The sequence below is a fragment of the Melanerpes formicivorus genome, unplaced genomic scaffold (assembly GCF_026170545.1).
Source record: "Melanerpes formicivorus ecotype bairdi unplaced genomic scaffold, bMelFor1.0.p_v2 SCAF_5, whole genome shotgun sequence".
Lineage (NCBI taxonomy): Eukaryota > Metazoa > Chordata > Aves > Piciformes > Picidae > Melanerpes > Melanerpes formicivorus.
In genome coordinates this window covers 4,389,198-4,410,792 of record NW_027142357.1, presented here as the reverse complement: position 1 = coordinate 4,410,792, position 21,595 = coordinate 4,389,198, and the positions used below count along the sequence as shown (strand labels likewise).

The following is a 21,595-nucleotide window of genomic DNA, read 5'->3' as shown; positions in this document are numbered from 1 at the left end:
AAGCAGCTGCACAGCCACTGTTCAGGAGGTGCCCCCCAGAAGGACACCCTTAGACCTTGTGAGGAACAGTAGTACATGAGATGAGGGTACCCTACAGCTTGTGAGATGTGTTGGGTAGTACAAGTGGCAGAATTCAAAGCAGTGAGCAGAAACAAGCCTACCTTTTGTTCTTCTGGGGTGTAACAGTGACACCAGCTAAAGGCAGCAGCTCAGGTTACTTTAGGTGGCCATGCTGAGGATCTCCATCTGCAGCCTTACTCATCTCCATGAGCAGGTCCATCACTCGAGTTAGATTTTTCTTCTTTGTGAACACTTGACAGACAACACCTAATATGATGATGGGAGATCGCATTTGTGCTGCTCACAGGAACGTTGGTCAAAACCTGGTCCCTTTTTGAAGATGCTGGGCTTTCACCAGAATTCCTTATTTTAGGTTCTTGTGTCTGCAAAATACAGATGGAAAAAAAATATCTGTGCAAAATATCATGTCAAGAAGACAAATGAGACCCTGCATTTAACTGTCGGAGAGTTGATTAAAGCAGGAGTTTTTAATAATATAAAGCATATTTACATAGAATACGTAGAATAAACCAGGTTGGAAGAGACCTTCAAGATCATCGTGTCCAACCCATCAACCAATCCAACCCACCTAAACAACTAACCCATGGCACCAAGCACCCCATCAAGTCTCCTCCTGAACACCTCCAATGACGGCGACTCCACCACCTCCCCGGGCAGCCCATTCCAATGGGCAATCACTCTCTCTGTATAGAACTTCTTCCTAACATCCAACCTAAACCTCCCCTGGCGCAGCCTGAGACTGTGTCCTCACTGCAGATAATAGAGCAATAGAAAGAACAGAACAATAGAAAGAGGAGAAAGATGTTCCAGCTCCCCTTGAACCAGGGAGCCCAGAACTGGACACAATACTCCAGATGTGGCCTCTCTAGGGCAGAGTAGGGGGGAGGAGAACATCCCTTGCCCTGCTGGCCACACACTTCTTCATGCACCCCAGGAGACCACTGGCCTTCTTGGCCACAAGAGCCCATTGCTTGGCTCACTGTGAGCTTGTTGGCCACCAGAGCTGCTTTCCATCAGGTCCTCCCCTAACCTCTACTGGTGCAAGGTTACTCCTCCTCAGGTGCAGGACCCTACACTTGACCTTGATGAACTTCACAAGGTTCCACTCTGCCCAGCTCTCCAGCCTGTCCAGGTCTTGCAGAATTCCAGCACAATCTGATGGTGCATCAGCTGCTTCTCCCAGTTTGGTATCATCAGCAAAGGGACAAACATATGAGGCCTCTCTGTCAGTCCCCTCGAATTTCCCCCTGCCCAGGTACACATGGCATGGAGAGATGGGTGGGAGCAGGGGCTCCATCTGCATCACACCTCTAGCTGGGAAACAGGCACACTGCTCTTGAGCAAACCCCTGCCACAAACCAGCAGTTTCCCAATCCTGAACTTGCCCCAAGGGCAAAGCTGCCACAGACTGCACAGAGAGGACCTTGTCCAAGGGGCAATACCTGGTGCCTGCAGAAATGGGCGTTATGGGGAGGCCTTCTGTCACACAGAAGCATGACCAGCCCTGCTGTGGCGTGACACCAGAGTGCCAGTGGTTGCCTCCTGGAGTTTGGGGTGTGACCCAGCCTGCCAGCCGAGGAGGCAGAGGCAGCTCTCCTCCCTGGCATGCTGTAGTTCCCATGAGAAAACTCAACTGCACATTGCCCAGCAAAACCACAAAAATGTTCACAGTGCTGCCTCCTCTCCTCCCACTCAAAAAGTTTTTGCATACGCCTCTAGGCACCACAATTGTGGTAATTACAGCGGGAAAATATTATTAATATCACCCTTCTATAGGCTTCTCGGCCTGAATGCAGACAGGGCAATAGCCACGCTGCTGCTCCTATGGAGGGAAAGGCCATACGTGGTGCACATCAAGAGGGGAAGTCAAATTTTCACCAGGGATGCTTGATGCAAATCCATTCTTCAGCACAAAACTCTCAGGACATCTCTGAGGTCCACTCAGGGACCAAGGCAGAGAATGAACTTACCTAGAGTTGTGCATGCCTATCCCAGAGAGGCTAACGTCACTTCTTTGGGAGTGTTCAGATGGAGTCGCAAAGAGGCTTCCAACACACACTCATGCTCCTGACAGCTGCCAGTGAATGAGGTGTAGCTCAGCCTGTCCTGGGCTCTTGAACCATACAATCATTTTGGATGAAAAGAAACCTTTAAGATCATCAAGTCAAATCACTAACCCAGCACTGCCAGGTCACCACTAAACCATGTCCCTCAGCACCACATCCACAAGGATGGGGACTCCACTACCTCCCTAGGCAGCCTGTTCCAGGCCTTGACAACCCTTTATAGGATTAGAAATTTCCCCCAATATCCAACATAAGCTTCCCCCAGTACAACCTGAGGATGTTTCCTCTTGTCCTATTGCTTGTTACTTGGAAGGAGAGACAGACCCCTACCTTATTCAAACTTCCTTTCAGGCAGTTGTGGAGAATGAGAAGGTCTCCCTTTCAACTTTCTTTTCTCCAGGTGGAACAACAGTAGGAGAGAGCTAAGCAGATTGTAGCCTACTCTGCAGGGCGTGCTTAGACCAGGAACGGTGGAATATCTACTCCAGTCTGGCATCTCATACTGGGGAAGAGGAATAGGACAAATGTGCTCTGCTGTCTCTCTTCACCAGCAGATCTGAGAATGCTGGGCAAAAAGCCAGAGCCAGCCAATGAAACAAACTGAGACTTCCCTAGTGAAAAGCAAGCCTTTTTACAGTGGTTTTTACCACTGTCCTGTCATTCACATTCAGCTACTTTCCTGCCCAGGTACCATGTTTCTGCTTACAGCCCACAGATGACAAACCAGTGCTGACTCTAATCTCTCTCCCAGATGTTCTTGTGCCTGGAGGTAGAAGCATCCTCCCAAGATATCTGCGCTGCACAAATGGGAAGGGTAGGATAAAGAGAGATCTGGTAATTCAGTAGATGTTTTCCTGCTGTTACATTTTGATTTTGAAATGGTTGTAGTGTACTGAGAGTAAGTAAGTGGAAGCAAGGAATTGTAACACCGAGGAAGTAAATAAATGAAGGGGATCCAGTGATGGAGGCAGCAGAAGTTCAGCTCAGAAGATGACCATGACCTCTATTTCAGATCTCCTTTCTTTTGCCAAATGCCTGCAAGCTAGGGAATAAATGCACACTTTTAAGATCCATAGCTAATGTGAGGACTATCTAGTCTGAGCTTCTTCAGGACACAGGCACTACAGGGCACTGAAAAGCTTGTGAAGAACATTCACCATAGAATGGCTTATGTTGGAAGTGACCTCAGAGATCACCTACTCCAAACTCCTGCTGTGGGCAGGGACGCCTCTCAATTAGACTTGAGTCCACACTTCCTCAGGGCAACTGATTCCAGAGTCTCACCACCCTTATACTGAAGAACTTCCTAAGATCCAGTCTAAACCTACTCTCCCTCATCTTAAAAACATTCCCCCTTGTCCTACTGCCAGACACCCTTATGAAAAGTCCCTCTCCTGCCTTTCTGTAGGTTCTTTTCAGGTATTGGAAGGCATCTAAAGGTTTCCCTGGTCCCCCTGGAGTCTTCCCTTCCCCAGGCTGAACAGTCTCAGCTCCCTCAGCCTATCCTCATGGCAGAGGTGCTCTATCCATCGGATCATCTTCGTGGCCTCCTCAGGACTTGCTCCAACAGTTCTATGTCCTTCTTATGATGGGAACACCAGAACTGGATACAGTATTTGAGGTGCAGTATCACAAGATCAGAGTAAAGGGGCAGAATCACCACTCTTGACCTGCTGCCCACACTCCTCTTCACAGAATCACAGAATTATTGAGGCTGGAATAGGCCTCTGAGCACAAAGAGGGCACACACAACTGTAGCCAAATAAACTCACCCAACCTCAACACAAGCTTTTTCTATCACTGTGCTAAGGTACCTTCATGTGTATCATTCAAAGTCTGGCTGAGTCCATGAAGGGATTGGGTACCTCAAGACCTCTGAGGGATGAGAAATGAATTCATCCATGGTACATGCAGATTCCCAGGAAGACAAGCTCCTCAGGGATTCACTGTAGCCATTGCTGTTCCAACAGTCCTGCCCCAGTGGCTCTCGAAGAGAGATAGTGTGCACTGCCACAGAAAATTGGCAAGGCTGAGCAGTGTGGATGTGGGGAGATAAAGCACAGGGTTAGGAAGAGGGAAGAAATAGATGTGGTGCCACCTTCACCTCTACTGAATCAGGAGCATCTACGCAGGATCAGCCCCTTCCTTCTCTGCTTGGTTCACAGACCTCACCGGCACACTCTGACTCTCTGATGTTCTGTCTGATTAAACAAACAAACAAAAAGCCTGGAATTACACACGCCCTGGGGACACTTCCATAACACACAGAAGAAATCTGCAGTTCTCTCCTTCCTCAGACTGCCCAGCCTGCAAGACTGACCAGAAATCTGAGTAGGTCACGAGTGCCACAGAATCAAAGGGGAAAAGGAAAGGGGGAAAAAAAAATGAGGAGTGAACAATTATAATCAGGGAGAGAAGACGGCAAGTCAGACTCAGAGGCAGCTCCAAGGCTGCCAACACAGCAGCTGGTACATCTCCCTGAGGAGCTCCACACAGAATGTCTCTGTGGTTGGTCCCCAGCCTCCCCGACTGCCACCGGAGGAGCGGAGGAGGATGAGCAGAGCGTGGGAGTGTAGGTGCCACCTCTCCCCGATCTGCCTCCTTCCAGCAGGTCACAGCTGCTAGCTGGGTCACAAGGCAGGCAGAAGTATTGCTGAAAAAGCATGTTGAAACATATTTCTCAGGGAGATTGTTAATGCCTGTGAAGAAAACACTTGAATTGGTCGCTGCTAGGGGAGAAGAGAAAAATGCATCACTTAAACACAAGTTTTATTAGCTGCCCTTGAGGAGGCCACAGGCTCTAGTGGCTGGACCATGTAGCTGGGGCCAGGGAGGACTGCACTCCCTTTCTAGCTCTCCTCTGCCAAAGAAGGACAAGTCATTTCATAGAATCATAGAATGGTTTGGGTTGGAAGGGACCTCCAAAAGTCACCTATCCCAACCCCACTGCAGTCAGCAGGAACATCCTCCACTAGGTCAGATTACTCAGAGCCTTGTCGAGCCTCACCATTAATATTTCCAGGGATGGGACCTCAACTGCCTCCCTGGGGAATCTGTGGCAGTGTTCACCACCCTCACAGAAAAGAACTTGTTCCTAATGTCCAATCTAAATCTGCTCTTCTCTCATGTCACACCATTGTCCCTCATCCTATCATTGCAGGCCTTTGTAAACAGTCCCTCTGCACCCTTCAGCTACTTGGAGCCTTTTCTTCTCCAGGCTGAACAACTCCAGCTCCTTCAGCCTGTCCTCATAGGAGAGGTGCTCCAGGCCCCTGATCATTTTTGTGGCCCTCCTCTGGACCCACGGCATCAGGTCCATATCCTTCCTGTGTTGATGACTCCATAGCTGGACACAGTACCCCAGGTGAGGTCTCACCAGAGCAGAGTAAGGATGTCAGAATCAATTCTCTCAACCTGCTGCTGACTTCACCTCACAATGCCTCGGTTTCCCCATCTGGAAATCAGAGCAATTTGACTGCTTCCTCAATGAAGCAATTTGAGATCTGCTTATGAAGAGTGCTGGGTCAGAGGCACAGATTATTATTTGGCATCAAAAATATTCATACCCTTGTGCAACAGGCAGGATGCACTGAACAGACAACAGCACTCGTTCAAGACCATGCCCAAGAAAGTTTCCACTCTCCAAAACACTGTAGCTATGGATTCCTCCAGTACAACAAAGAGCAAATATGGAGCAAGATGTCTTCTTGGCAGCCACAACACCTGACTGAATGGTTGGGAAAGAGAGGTCTAAAGAAGAGTTTGCGTGCTTGAGGCACGTAAATCAGAAAGTGGCTTCAGATGAAAAGGGCAGCACCCATCACACACAGAAAGCTGTGAAGGGTGGGGTGGAGCTTCCAGGAAAAACAATAAATAATAATAATAAAGAGATGCAAACCTGACAGGAAGGTAAAATCCAGGAGAGTAGGGTCAGGGCTGAGTGTCAGAGAAAATTATCTCATCAAGACAGCAAGTGATATCTTTCTACGGATTTTCAAATGAACAGATTGTATGGCCAGGAGCAATGGTTTAAAAATCATCAGACTCACCTCTTGTACCCTTGAAGATCAAAGAGTTCCATCTCATCATTTGAATTAATCCTATGTAACTAAAATAGTGTGCTAATTACCACCAGTTAGAGGATACAGATACATCACAGACAATGACTTGAGCAAGCATACAGTTCATAGAACATGACTTGGGCTAAAACGTCTTATTTAGCCTTCATCAAAACAGGCACAAAGCTGGAAATTACTCCATTTTAGAGTTGTGCCTGCCCATTTCAGTCCCTCAGGAAACACAGGTCCTGCTGCTGTTCTCCCTTGAGGCACAAACCCAAGCAATACAGGCTTCTACAGCTGAAGGTTGGGAAGGGCTGCACAACGGGCACTTGATAGTCAAAGCAGCAACTGCTTTTCTGGCCACCCACACTATTCCTTTCAGGGGTGAAAAGGTACTAGTGCTCACTCCACTCCGGTGTCACCTAAGCACTTGGAGAGGGCTGGGCAGAACATCAGATAGCTGGGGAATGTGATGAGACATGGTGCCCTGGAGGAATTGAACATCTTCACAGGTTCAGTCTGTGATGAAGAGCTTCATCTGACAAGCACAGGGAAGTGGAACAACTGCTGAGATGTCAAGATACACCATGTCAACATATTCAGAATAGCAGAGCTGAACTTTTTGCTTTGAACCAACCTGTTTCTGATAAAAAAGCACCCCAAAATGTTAAAAATAAAAAATAGGGGAAAATTACTTTTGAAAGTTCAGCACACCAAGCATTGTGATGAGGGCAGAGTGATTGTCGTGGCTCAGACTCACTGCTTTGGTCATATCAAAAATACAGGCATGGCAGTAGTGCTTGTGGTTAGGGACACAGTTTTAATTCTGTGCCCTTTAGCTGTAAAACCAAGAAGGCCAATTTTGTCCAGTCCTAGGGAAGATATGAGAGGAGAAAAAGCCAAGAAAACACACTAACTGCAAGCATATCTAGCAGAGTTTGCTGGGGTGAGGCTTGTATGAGACCTCTATGAAGGATCAGGAAAGGGAACTTGTGACCCTCCCTGCATGGCTGCCATCATCAGTGGTAACCTGCATCAGTCTTGGCCCTCACCCCAGCAAACCAAGTGCCAGTAGAAGCCGCAAGCCCCAAAAGGTCAGGAGTGCAGTGATGGGGAACACACACCCATCCCTCCTGAGCCATCCCTCAGGACCTTTCTTCTGGGCAAAACTGCTGTCGTCTTTAGTTGTGGACACATAAAAATAGCTGGAGCTGGTGGCAGGAAGGGACAGCAGGAGCCAGCAGCTCCAGCGTGAGCGACAGCGTGCGTGGCACCGCACCTCCGGAGTGGGAGTTTGGCTTCACAGCCAGGCGCTCAGATCTCATCAGTAGCCTGAGGGGGGTTTCAGTTTGTAACTTTAATCTTTTAATCTGGCTCTCTCCTCCTCTGCGTGGGTGAGGAGCACGCGGTGGTGGGTTGAGCTTCTGAGGCCTCTCCGTCGCTAGCTGCTCGCCATGCAGCAGACCCACACCAGACGAAAATCAAGGCCATGAGGCGGCGACGCACCAAGGGATCGTCCGAGGAAAGGGCTTTCAGTAAAGGAAGACACAAGGCACCTCAAATTTCCTGAGGTTAGGGTCAGCAGCAGTGGTCCCCTTTGTGTGAAAGTCAAAATGTGAGCACCAGACAATAATTAAAAAATTGTAACCTTGCAACAAAACCAAATAACTGCCAATGGTGCCATGTGCTCGCGGCTGAGAGCGGGATGGTCCAGGTAAACCTTGGATATTAGGCAAAATGTCTTTCCTGAAGGAGTGGTCAGGTGTTGGAACAGGCTGTCCAGGAAGGTGATGGAGGCGCCATCCCTGGAGGTGTTAAAAAAAATGTGTATACGTGGCACTTCAGGACATGGTTGAGTGGCTATGGCAGTGTTAGGCCATATGATGATCTGAGAGGTCTTTTCCAACTGAACCAATCCTGTGATCCTGCCTATGCCAATAGCAGGCAGTGCCCTCCAGAAACACCAACATCCCAAACTCCTGACAGGAGAGCTTGGTGCACACTTGCTCTGCAGCTTGGTACAAGCCTCTCCTCACTGACATTTAACACCAAAAGACAAAACCTTGGACTTGGTCAGGAAGCATTCGCCACTCTTCTTGCTGTGGCTGAGCAGGCAGCTGAATCCATGCTGAATTCCCTTAAAGAAAGCAAGCCATTTTCCAATGTGCTGTGCATGTGCATCTCCTGAGCTCCAGGTTCCTTTATGCAGCCCTGAGTGCCTGAATGTCAGATGCATGAATTGACTCAGTGCCTCAGTTTATCCATCACTCAGTGATGGCTGAGGGCTATCACATCACAGTGTTTTGGGAAGCCAAGCACTTGCAAGCACTTGTAGCCCAAAGCCTACAGGTGAAAGCCTGTGGGAGAGGGGAGAGATGATTATCCTCCAGGCCTTTATTCCAAGTAAGGAGAAGGCTTCTGTGCCTTCCAGCTCCTCTCTTGGCAGTGATCTGTGTGTAGGCAGTGGTCATAATCAGGAAGTGCCTCCTCCAATTTACAGCTGGTGGTACCACCTGTGCCTCTCCAATTCCAGCCAAAACAACCACCTCCTCAAACCCACTTGTAAGGAAGGGCAGAGGATCCAGCAATGACAACTCAGAGGGAAAAAAGGCAAGTTTCAGCTTTAAGTGCTGACATATTCCCTAAACGTGTACCGCTGCTTATCAGTATTTTCTTGTACAAAGAATTGTGTGTCTGCTGAGAGAAGACCCTGCCGCACCACAACAGCAAGCAAGGGATAGGCTAGACATGGGACAACAGAAAAAAAAACCCAGATATTCAAATTTGCTGGGCCAACAAGGGACCAATGTATGTGCCTGTATGACAGCTGGAATGGAAAAAAGTAGAGTCATTACTCATCACTTCAAGTCTGTCAAGGATTTGCTATCTGGAAGGAGAGTGGTGAGTAAGTGTTTGGTGAGGCAGGAAACATTTCTGTACCACTGAGATACAGCTCTGTGTATGGGAGTGCGTATATACACAGCCCTCACTGGCATCATCCTTTTGTCCTCTGCACTGCTTTTTTGGCTGCCAGGTCCTCCTCAGCCTTTCACCTCGTCGTGGTTGAAACCATCTCCTTACTTATGAAGCATCACAAGAAACAGTTCTGAATTAGCAATCATTGCTTTAATCTAATCTGGACTTTATTATCCATAGAGTTCTTTTAGTTTGAGAATTGGAAACCTGAAGTGAATCTAAGTTACAGAAGTGTGTCAGAATTATGTCTCTGATCAGCCAAAACTAATACCAATGAGGGAAGTCTCACTGTTCTCATCAATGCCACCAGCTACAGAGCTTTCCTAACTTCCACAGATGAAATAGCCTGGACTGAAAACAAACAAACACACACACAAACAAAAACCACACAAAACCAACCAAACAAAACAACACATGAGGCCTTATGAACTGGCATTCATTTGGAATGACTTCATTTATCCAGACCTATGTCCCTTGTGTGACATATGCTGTGTTCCTGCTCTGGTCCTACTCACAAAGCTTAGGTTGGCTTCTCTGGAGCATGCAGGGCCAAGAAGCGCTGATTTTCAGTGCATTTGCAGATAATCTGGAGCTGTGGGTGCCAAACCTCCAGAGAGTCACTTACCCTCATTGGAAATACCATCTGAGCCTTTCTGGAAAAAGTAATCTTTTGAGGAGACTCAAGGGGATTATAAAAGCTATATACAGAAAACCCAACAGGATCAGAATGAAAGCTGACAGTTTATGGTATCAGAGAAAATATTTCCTTTCATCAGTGTTTTCTCCTTTTCACCAGCTAGCTCTTTTCACTCACTTGTCCATAGCCTCACACAGCTGTCTTTGAATGACCTGTTTGCTGCAGATCTTCTGAAGAGGCCAACCATCTACTCCTGTTTTATAGAGTACCTTGCTGCTGCCTGGTCCTATCATCACTTGCATATGAAGCTAAACCCTGCAGGTTCTCATCTTCCACTTAGATTTTGTTTTATGGAAGATGAAAGAAGAAGCAATTCAGCCATACAGTTCCCTAAGGCTTTTGATCTGCAGCTCTCCTAGTCCAGCACCATGGTGACAAGCCAGCAGAGGGAAAATCCAGTGCACAATAAGCAAGAAACATGCACTCTGAGTTTCAGAGAGCACTCTTCATTTGGCAAAACACCTCTGCCAAGGTATGAAGCGGGCATCTGGCTGTCTTTGAAGGCAGTCCTGCCACAATGCTTACAAGTCACTTGTCTTCGGAAAGAGGGATTTTATTTTTTCTGCTAAACTCTGCTCATCAAACTGATTCCCACTGTCTGAACCTGCTGAATCCACACAGCATAGAATCATAGAATTGTCAGGGTTGGAAGAGACCTTAAGGCTCATCCAGTTCCAACACCCCTGCCATGGGCAGAGACACCTCACACTACATCAAGTTGCTCACAGCCACAGCCACATCCAGCCTGGCCTCAAAAACCTCCAGGGATGAGGCTTCTACCATCTCCCTGGGCAACCTGTTCCAGTGTCTCACCACCCTCACAGTGAAGAATTTCTTCCTAACATCCAATTTGAATCTACCCATTTCTAGTTTTGCTCCCTTCCCTCTAGTCCTATCACTGCCTGACACCCTAAAAAATCACTCCCCATCTTTCTTGTAAGCCCCCTCCAGATACTGGAAAGCCACAATAAGGTCTCCTCAGAGCCTTCTCTTCTCCAGACTGAACAGCTCCAACTCTCTCAGTCTGTCTTCATACTTCCGTCTCCTAAAACTGCCTTTGTCCCATCAACAGGATCCAGCACAGCAGGGTCCTCACCCATGCTTGGGCTATCCTGCTGCTACTGACACACTAGTAAACCACAAAGTCAGCTGGTCACCTCATGTCCTTGCATCAAAGCAAACCCCTCTGAGGCAGCTGGAAGCATGTATCACAGCAGAATCACAGAATCAACCAGGTTGGAAAAGACCTCAGAGATCATCAAGTTCAACCTAATACCTAATACCTAACACCTCCTGACAACTAAATCATGGCTCTAAGTGCCACATCCAATCCTTTTTTGAACACCTTCAGGAATGGTGACTCCACCACCTCCCAGGGCAGTACATTCCAGTGGCAAATTACTCAAATTACTCTCTGAAGAACTTTCTCCTCACCTCGAGCCTAAACTGCCCCTGGCACAGCTTGAGATTGTATCCTCTTGTTCTGCCACTGGTTGCCTGGGAGAAGAGACCAACCCCCACCTGGCTACAACCTCCTTTCCAGTAGTTGTAGAGAGCAATAAGGTCTCCCCTGAGCCTCCTCTTCTCCAGGCTAAACAACCCCAGCAATCTTAGCCTCTCCTCATAGGGCTTGTGCTCAAACATCACCAGCTCTGACAGCTCTGGCTAGTCTGAATGACCACCTGCACTGACTGTAGAATAAGGAATCCCATCTTTTTTTTTTTCTCATTGCTTCCTTGAGGAAGAGCAGCCAGTTTTGTCTTTGCCTGCTATGTGGCCCCAGTGGTGGTGCCTCAGAGAGCACCAGTGACAGCTGGATGAACTGGAACAAAGACTAGCTTTGTGATGTGTTAGGAAGCAGCTGGTGGCAAACACAGACATGTGAAACTTGGGCTTTTGCAACAGACAGACTGCAGCTTGCTTTCTTCTGTGCAAATTGGACATAGGTGAGAAAGGTCACATAAAGATACTGAACACAACTGAAATACGTCCAGAACCTGTTCCAAGGGGTTTGCTAAAGAACAAAGCAGAAAAGACATTGTCACCTCTGAGTACCATGGGGATAGCTGCAAGGTTCTCTCCAGTAATTGCTCTACAGGCCTTTTGTTTTCAAAATTAGCTGTCACTTTTCAAAGACACAACAATATATGATCTTCTTAAGCTGTTGATCCATCTTAAGGTGATGATTGCTAGCAGGGCTGTGCGCTTCATCTCTTACCTAACATTTCCTGTAATGATGCCCTGTTTTGAGCTGCTTTGATCTTGCTAAACTTTAATCATTTGTATTGAAGTTTTCCATGCCAGATATTTACCTCGAGATGATATTTTAAAAATCAACACATCTTTGTACCCATCTTCAGAGGTCTTACATCAGCATCCTCACTACATAAGACATTAAAATTGCTCACTGAACTTGCAGGAGCAGGGACAAGTAGGTCTGGTGTAAATCCACAAGAAACAGAGAGCTAGAGATGTTAGATACACAGATTGCATTGGGTTGGAATGGGACCCTCAAAGGTTATCTTGTCCAACCCCCCTGCAGTCAGCAGGGACACCTCCAACTAGGAGTCTGATCTTAAATATCTCCAGGGACAGGAGATATTCAACCATATTCCTGGGCAACCTGTTCCACTATTTCACCACTCTCATTGTAAAGAACTTCATCCCTATGTCCAGTCTACATCTGCTCTGCTCCAGTTTCAAACCATTGCCCCTCAACCTATCATAGTATCATAGTATCATTCAGGGTTGGAAGGGACCACAAGGATCATCTAGTTCCAACCCCCCTGCCATGGGCAGGGACACCCCACACTAGATCAGGCTGGACAGAGCCTCATCCAACCTGGGCTTAAACACCTCCAGGGACGGGGCCTCGACCACCTCCCTGGACAACCCATTCCAGGGCTTCACCACTCTCATGGTGAAGAACCTCCTCCTCACATCCAGCCTGAATCTCCCCACCTCTAGCTTCATTCCATTCCCCCTAGTCCTATCACTGCCTGAGATCCTGAGAAGTCCTTCCCCAGCCTTCCTGTAGGCCCCCTTCAGATACTGGAAGGCCACAATTAGGTCACCTCGGAGCCTTCTCTTCTGCAGACTGAACAGCCCCAACTCCTTCAGTCTGTCCTCATAGGAGAGGTGCTCCAGCCCTCTGATCATCCTTGTGGCCCTTCTCTGGACACGTTCCAGCACCTCCACATCCCTCTTGTAATAGGGGCTCCAGAACTGGACACAGTACTCCAGGTGGGGTCTCACCAGGGCTGAGTAGAGGGGGAGGATCACCTCCCTCGACCTGCTAGCCACACTTCTCCTGATGCAGCCCACAACCCCTTCTAAACAGTCCTTCTCATAGGTCCCCTTCAGATATTGAAATGTAGCTCTGAGGTCTCCAAGATGATCAGATGGGTTTTGAGAGCAGCAGAGTTCTTGTGGGACTGAGCCATTTTGCTCATTCCATAAGCCTTTTCTACACTGAGAGTTATTTTTAGCATTGGCAAAACCTAGCTCATTAAGTTGAGGCACATGAAAAATGCTTTATAACAAATGAGTGTTGCAGCTCAGCTCATTATAATGTGTGGAATTCTGCAATCATCTGAAAGCAGGATGTGTGCAGTTTTACATGGAAGAACGTTTCAAGGACCCTTCAGATATATTGCTAAAGGGAAAAATCAGATGGCAGGTCCTACACAACAGTAGGGAACAAAGAAGAAGCTGAATGCCCAAAGCTTGCTGTTTTCTCCCTTTACACTGTACAGAGTAGATTAGGCTCTAGATCAACCATCACAAGATAATAGAAGATGACCCCACAGACTGGATGTTAGGAGCAAATTCTTTACAATAAGGGTAGTTGAGCACTGAAACACATCACCCAGAGATGTAGTCGAGGCCCCATCCCTGGAGATGTTCCAGGTGGGGCTCAACAAGGCTCTAAGCAACCTGATCTAGTTGAGGATGTCCTTGCTTACTGCAGGGCAGTTGGACTAGATGACCTTTAGAGGTCCCTTCCAACCTGGGTGATTCATATGATTCTATGCTTGGTCAGGTACAACTTGTGGTCCAAGCAGGCACGAGCCTGGCCACTGTTCTGCCTGTCAGGCTTCTGGATGACTCCTTTGGCAGGAGGACATGGCATGAGCATATGTGGTGTGAGTCCAGCGACACAGGATTTCAGTGTAACCCAGAAGTGCGCTAATGGCTCTGATCTTGCTAAAGCCACCAAAAGGCCCCCTGGCTGCTGGGATGGTAAGGCTGGTCTGTGCTTCACAGAGTTGTAGAGCTCAGTCCTGTGCTGTGACTTGTTGGGCAGGCAGACCTGGGCTGATACAGTCCAAACATAAGCATAAGGGGTGTTGCTGCAGTGGTGGGCAGCTCTTATCTTTAGAGTATATGTGTTTAAACTTCATTGTGCATTTAAGAGTCCAGCTCGAGAGCTGGAGTTACTTCAGTATCATGAAGTGGCCTAAGACCTCTTACCTAACATGAGACCTAGAATCTGCCTAACATGAATGATCTGGCCATGAGAACCGGTATGAAGCACTAAAACGTCGTCAGGTCCACCTACAGCACAGCTGGGTCTATCTGCTATGACTAAGGATGGCAGTTGAAGCCCCAGGTGCTTGTTTGACTTCAGCAAGGCCTTTGACACCGTCCCCCACAGCAAACTGCTGACTAAGCTGTCAGCCCGTGGATTGGACCATTACACTCTGTGCTGGGTTAGGAACTGGCTGGAGGGCCGGGCCCAGAGAGTGGTGGTGAATGGTGCCACATCCAGCTGGAGGCCAGTCACCAGTGGTGTCCCCCAGGGATCAGTGCTGGGCCCTGTCCTCTTCAACATATTCATCGATGATCTGGATGAAGGGGTAGAGTCAGTCATCAGCAAGTTTGCAGATGACACCAAGTTAGGGGCAGATGTTAGTCAGTTAGAGGGTAGAAAGGCTCTGCAGAGGGACCTCAACCGACTGGACAGATGGGCAGAGTCCAATGGGATGTCATTCAACAAGTCCAAGTGCTGAGTGCTGCACTTTGGCCACGGCAACCCCATGCAGAGCTACAGGCTGGGGTCGGAGTGGCTGGAGAGCTCCCAAACAGAGAGGGACCTGGGTGTGCTGATCGACAGCCACCTGAATATGAGCCAACAGTGTGCCCAGGTGGCCAGGAGGGCCAATGGCATCCTGGCCTGCATTAGGAATAGTGTGGCCAGCAGGAGCAGGGAGGTCATAGTGCCCCTGTACTCTGCTTTGGTTAGGCTGCACCTTGAGTCCTGTGTCCAGTTCTGGGCCCCTCAGTTTAAGAAGGACATCGAAACACTTGAACGTGTCCAGAGAAGGGCAACAAGGCTGGGGAGAGGCCTTGAGCACAGCCCTGTGAGGAGAGGCTGAGGGAGCTGGGGTTGCTTAGCCTGGAGAAGAGGAGGCTCAGGGGTGACCTCATTGCCCTCTACAACTACCTGAGGGGTGGTTGTAGCCAGGAAGGGGTTGGTCTCTTCTCCCAGGCAACCAGCACCAGAACAAGAGGACACAGTCTCAAGCTGTGCCAGGGGAGGTTTAGACTCGAGGTGAGGAGGAAGTTCTTCACCGAGCGAGTCATTCATCATTGGAACGGGTTGCCCAGGGAGGTGGTTGAGTCATCGACCCTGGAGGCGTTCAAGGGGAGATTGGATGTGGCACTTGGTGCCATGGTCTAGTCATGGGGGTCTGTGTTGATAGGTTGGACTCGATGATCCTCGAGGTCCTTTCCAACCGAAGTGATACTGTGACACTGTGATACTGTTTCTCTTAACCTCAGCAATCTGGTCTAGTGAAAGGCTTCCCAGCCAAAGGCAGGGGAGCTGGAACTAGATGGTCCCTTCCAACTCAAACCATTCTGTAAGCCCTGCCTTTTCCCCACCCCATTAGCTGAGAATAGGGTTTGTGGCAGCTTGCTGTCCCTTGTATGTCTGGTGGTAATGATCTAGCTCTGAGGGATGTCACTGAAAACAATGCAACTCTGACTTCATGACTTACAGTGATTTGGGTTTCTTTTCTTGTTTTCCATTGTCTTTTCTCCAGCAGGAACTAGTTAGAGAGAAGATGAAGTGACTGTGGGAAAGAAAGAAAGGGAAAAAAAAGTGTGAAAATGGGAACCTGAAAAAAGAAGCAATGAGAAGTCATTGGAAATCTCTTGAACAGCGAGAATGTTTCAGGGCTGTTGGGAAGCAGAAGTATTCCTCTCTGTGCCACAAGCAGAACTGCTGAACCACACTATTTCCCCTCAGCTAAAAGCCAGATTAATCACATAGATTTCAACCATTAAAGCCATGAAAAATAATGATTTCCCCTCCATTTTTTGTCACAAAATAATAGCCAAAATGGCTCTTTTTTTTTCCCCCCTGCTATTAGAATTTATCTTTAAGGCCAGAAGTGATTTCTGACCTCCCATAAATGCTCCAAAAATGGTGACTGAGATATTAAGCAAGACTTTGAATATATGTTCTTAATGTTTTATGGTCACAGAAGACCCCAACCCCCTGCCTAATGGTTTCCTTCAATTCCTTCTTGGTCTTTAGGAATTCCTGGCCAACAAGGTCTGGGAAATCTGACCACAATGTTTCAGGGAAAAGAAACCAGAAGGAGAAGGATTTCAGCAATTACAGTAGCATAAGAAAGAAATTGGGGGGGGGGGGGGGGGGGGGGGAGGCAGGGGAGTGGGGAGCAGAAATAGCTTAAAGGTCATCTTAGCACTTACCCACAGCTCCCAGCAGTAGTTCCAGGCAGGATTTAGTCTAGTAATAAAAACACCTAGGGGATAGAGGTATCCTGACACTACAGAAGCAGCAGCACTGGTAAGAGCCAAGTTATACAGCCACGGTGCCACTTCCTATCTGCCTGCCCAGAGCAGGTTCTGTGGGATCACAGATTGGTAATTTTGTGAGCAGAAGACTTGGGAGCAGATAAAAGCTTGGGTCCACCATCCCCCAACATACCTGCTGGAGAAGTTGAGCTGGTACAGGGTGGGGAAGTTAATTCTGGGAGATAAAGGAGTGGCGTTGCTATCTCCCTTTGCCTGGAGCAGTAAAGAAACCCAGAGAAGGAATCACAGCTCTGCAAGGGATGCAGCTGCACGCCACTCCTTTTTGAGGGTGAGCTGCAATACTTAGCTCTTACCTACTGAATTCATGCCCAAGTAATTAGAAGCTGGAGCAAAACTAGGGGGTTTCACTGATTTCTTCTCCCCAGCCCTTTGTGCAGCATTCTTCATCTGTGACTTCACAGCTCTTTTACCGTCCCTCACTTCTGCAATTTCAACCAGAGGGAAAAATGGGACTGGATTTTTTGCATGACTCACGGGTCTTGTGAAACACTTTGAAATGGTTCATCCTCCAGGCTTTTTAACCAGACTGAAGCAGAGTCAAAACCTGACTTCTGCAAAATGCCCTGGCCTGTAAAGTATACTTTGGGCTTTTGAGAGGTGATTTTCTTCTGAGTATACAACATCTGGCAAGTATCTACCCAATTAAATCCACAAAGGTGTGCTTCTCCATTATTTGGTACATCCTTACATACCTGCACACAGCTTCAGGCTTGGTTTTGCCTCTTTATTTTTTTTCCTTTTTTCCCCCCCTTTTCTTCCTCCCTTCTTTAAAATCAAGGCCAAGTTTTCAACCTGCAAAGTAGATCTGCAAATCTGGCTTTACCAAGCCAGTGAGAAATATTTACGTGAAGCTTGCATACCTGGTTACTCTGCTCTGAGCTTCTGGGCCCACATTCTCAGCTGGCATGAATGTGCAATAGGGCCACCACAAACCTGATTGCCAGAGAACACTCAACTGGGGGAGATGGGCCTCTTTAGCTTGGAGGAGACTGAGGGGTGACCTCATTCATGCTTATAAAGATGTGAAGGGTGAGTGTCAGGAGGATGGAGCCAGGCTCTGCTCAGTGATGTCCAGTGACAAGACAGGGGGCAATGGGTGCAAGCTGGAACAGAGGAAGTTCCATGTAGATGGGACCTCCTTGCACAGCTGCAAGCTCTTCATGCCTTTCTAAATGCATTTTTGTGGTAGAGATATCTTATCTGTTGCAACAGCAATGCTCTGGGCTTTGCAGGCACCAAGCCCATCTTCTGTTTGCTTCCTACAGCACCAGAGCCCACTATGCCCTCTCAAGTAGTGTGTCTTCCTCTCTGATCTTCCAATCCATCTCTCTGGTCACAGGAAGATGAGTTTTGAGCCTTCTAGTTTTCAAATGCCTGCATTGAAATCTTCAGCCAAGGGCTCCCTTGTGCAGAGGGGTTTTGTAAGGAGGCATCAAGAGAGAGCAGAGGCATGTCCCTGGAAATGGTCCTTCAACATGGCTTTGAAAAAGACAATCTGTGACCAATACACAGAGGAAAACAACAATTATTAGTGATAATAATGGGTCACAGAGCAAATGTGTGTTTCTGACTATCATTCAGCAGAGAATGAAACATCTTGCAACTCTTGTCTCTTGTAGAAGTGCTGTGATTCTGTTGGGCAGGAGTGTTGATCAGCTTGAGGGTAGGAACGCTTTGCAGCCTGGATTGACAGGCCAAGGCCAGTGGGATGAGGGTCGATAAGGCCAAGTGCTGAGTTCTGCACTTGGGTCACAACAACCCCATGAATGCTACAGGCTTGGGGGAAAAGCACCTGGAAAGCTGCTTCAGCAGAGAAAGCCTTGGGGGTGTTGATCAAGAGCTAGCTGAAGATCAGCCAGTGTGTGCCTGGTGGCCAAGAAGGCCAAGAGCATCCTGGCTTGCGTCAGAATTAGTATGATCAGCATGACCAGGGCAGTGATTGTCACCCTGTAGTCAGCACAGCTGAGACCACACCTTGAGTACTAGGTTCAGTTTTGGGGACAGCACTGAAAGAGTGGGTCCAGAGAAGGGCAATGAAGCTGGTGAAGGGTCTGGAGAACAGGGCTGGAGAGGAGCAGCTGAGAGAACTGGGGTTGTTCAGCCTGGAGAAAAGGAGGCTCTCTACAACTACCTGAAAGGAGGTTAGAGCAAGGTGGGAGTTGGTCTCTTCTCTCAGTAACAAGTGACAGGACAAGAGCAAATGCCTCAAGTGGCACCAAAGTTGCACCAGGGGAGGTTTAAGTGGGACATTAGGGAAAAAATATTCACCAAAAGCTTTTTCAAGCCCTGGAACAGGCTGTCCAGGGAAGCAGTGGAGTCCCCATCCCTGAAGCAATTCAAAAGCTGTGTAGAAGTGGTGCTGAGGGACATGATTTAGTCACTTGGCAGTGTTGGGTTAATGGTTCGACTTGATGATCTTAAAGGTCTTTTCCAGCCTAAACAACTCTATGGCCTCTAGCTCAGCACTGTCTGCTGTAGCCCTCAGCAGCTGACAGTAGTTCCTGTTCCACAGCATCCCTTCAGTAGCAGCCCCATGACTGTGGATGTGAGCAGGCATCACACAGGGCTCCTACGTGCTGCATGCTCCTAGGCCAAGCTCTACAGGATGACAAACTGAACACGAAGAAACCTTCCAAGTCAGAGCAATCTTTCCTTTCTGCCTCTCCTCCTCCTCTCCCTGTCCTCCTAGACTCTCATCCCTGAAACACCTCACAGCCCTTGCTTCAACCTTTCAGCACTGAAAAGGCTAAAACACAAAGCTGCAGGTGGGTCCTGGCAGAGCTGGACGGAGCAGGAAGGAAGCTAACGAGGAAAAAGTTTCACGTCTCAGAAGACAGAGACAAGTATTTCTCTAGAAGAGGAGATCTGACAGAATTTCTTGTGTTTTAAGCTTTGCATGCCTTTCTCAGAGCAAGGCTGGGCTCCCTTTCTCCTTCCACCATGCCTCAGAGCAATCCTCCTGTGGAACAGCTCGCGCCCGCTGCACAAGCTGACATTATTCCAGTGCTACAGGGAACATCTTGAACATAATTGCACCACATGGAAGTTGACTTGCTATGAGAAAAACACACAAAAAAAGCTTTCACAACAAATCTGTAAACACATTTATGCTCCCAATAGCCGTGATAAATCCAATTAAACAGCCAGGATTTGTGCTGCAAACTGTCACTAAAGGAGTTAATGCAGCTTGTGTGGCAGGGATGTACCAGCTTTTAGCCAGAAATCACCGTTCCCAGCTGCCTGGCATTCACATTTTCTAGTCAAGCCTCCCTCAAGAGGACTGGCAGCCAAATCAAGACTCTTTAAGACTCATCTAACTCATATTGTGTCCATGGTGTAACTGCATTGCCTCACCCTCACTCTGCCCAGTCCTAGCATCACCTTTCCTCTGCCCCAGCTAGCTCCTTCAAGATGTTCTAACCTCTCTTACAACAGTGCTGGCAATAGGACCAAGGACATCAGAACAAAGCTTGCCTGACTTCTTTACAAGCAGTTTCATTTCAGGTATGATGCTGACACATCACAGAAACCCAGCATGGTGGGGGTTGGAAGGGACCTCTGGAGATCATCTAGTCACACCCTGCTGCTAAAGCAGGGTCATCCAGAGCAGGTTGCCCAGGAACACCTCCAGGTGGATTTTTAAAGTCTCCAGAGAACTCTCTGGGCAGCCTGGTCCAGACCTGCAGCACCCTCACAGCAAAGATGTTTTTCGACATGTTGAGGTGGAACTTCCTGTGCTCCAGTTGGTACCAATTGCCCTGTCACTGGGCATGACTGAAAAGAGTCTGGCCCCATCCTCTTGATCCAAAGAAAGAGACTTGGGTGTACTGATTGATGAGAAGCTCATCATGAGCCAGCAGTGCCCTCATGCAGCCCAGTAGGCAAATCTTGTCCTGGGCTGCATCAAGAAGAGTATGGCCAGAAGGTCAAGAGAGGGGATTCTGCCTCTTTGCTCTTGTGAGACCCCATCTGGAATACTGCATCCAGTTCTGGTGTCCCCATCATAAGAAGGACACAAGAGCTGCTGGAGTGAGTTCAGAAGAGACCTAGAGCACCTCTCCTATGAGGATAGGCTGAGGAAGCTGGGGTTGTTCAACCTAGAGAAGGCTCCAGGGGGGACCTTAGGGCTGTCTTCCAATACCTGAAGGGCTCCTACAGGAAGGCTGGAGAGGCACTTTTCATAAAGGTGTCTAGCAGCAGGCCAAGGTGGAAAGGTTTTAAGCTGAGGGAAAGTAAGTTTAGACTGGATCTTAGGAAGAAGTTCTTCAGTACAAGGCTAGTGAGACTCTGGAATAGGCTGCCCAGAGTGGTTGTGAATGCCTTCTCCTTGGCACTGTTAAAGGTCAGACTAGTGAGGCCTTGGGCAACCAAGTCTAGTTGAGAGGCAACCCTGCCTATGGCAGGGGGGTTGGAGTAGATGATCTCTGAGGTCTCTTCCAACCTAAGCCATTCTAGATACTGACCAGCATTGAGAAGATCCCCTCTCAGTCTTCTGCAGGCTAACAAAGAGTATTATTACTTGTAATAACAAAAAGCACCAAAAGTCAAACAAGGTCCTGCAGATCCACACAATAGCAGGAAGCCAAACTGTAGGATGCAATGCTGCAGAGAACTTGTGTAAAAGCACAAGTGTGAAATGTGAGGTAACTCCTTAGCCAGGGTGCTCAATGTCCCCCTGGTTGTTAAAAATCATGGCTAGTGCTAAAGGCAGTTTAGCAGAAGGCCTTGTTCCAGTTTGATGTACTACTCCCAAAGCACCAACAGCATACAGCTACCACAGAACAGGAATTATTTCAGCCTGCAACTAAAGATTTTCTTTCCTGCAGATGCCAGGAGAAAATAAAGGAGTGATGCTGCCTTTGCAG

The 21,595-nt window shown here is 48.1% G+C and overlaps 1 long non-coding RNA gene across 3 annotated transcripts; it reads right to left on the bottom strand.

Moving 5' to 3' along the window:
• Nucleotides 1-169: 169 nt before the first annotated feature.
• On the bottom strand, nucleotides 170-17,079 carry LOC137440980 (uncharacterized). 3 transcript variants are annotated; one of them, XR_010987277.1, is made up of 3 exons: nucleotides 17,024-17,079; nucleotides 15,884-15,958; nucleotides 170-443 (listed from the first exon to the last, which is right to left on the bottom strand). It is a non-coding gene; the product is annotated as an uncharacterized lncRNA (long non-coding RNA). The 3 variants fall into 3 exon arrangements; XR_010987276.1 differs by lacking the exon at nucleotides 17,024-17,079 and adding an exon at nucleotides 16,843-16,908; XR_010987278.1 differs by lacking the exon at nucleotides 17,024-17,079 and adding an exon at nucleotides 16,605-16,680.
• Between the last annotated feature and the right edge of the window lie 4,516 nt (nucleotides 17,080-21,595).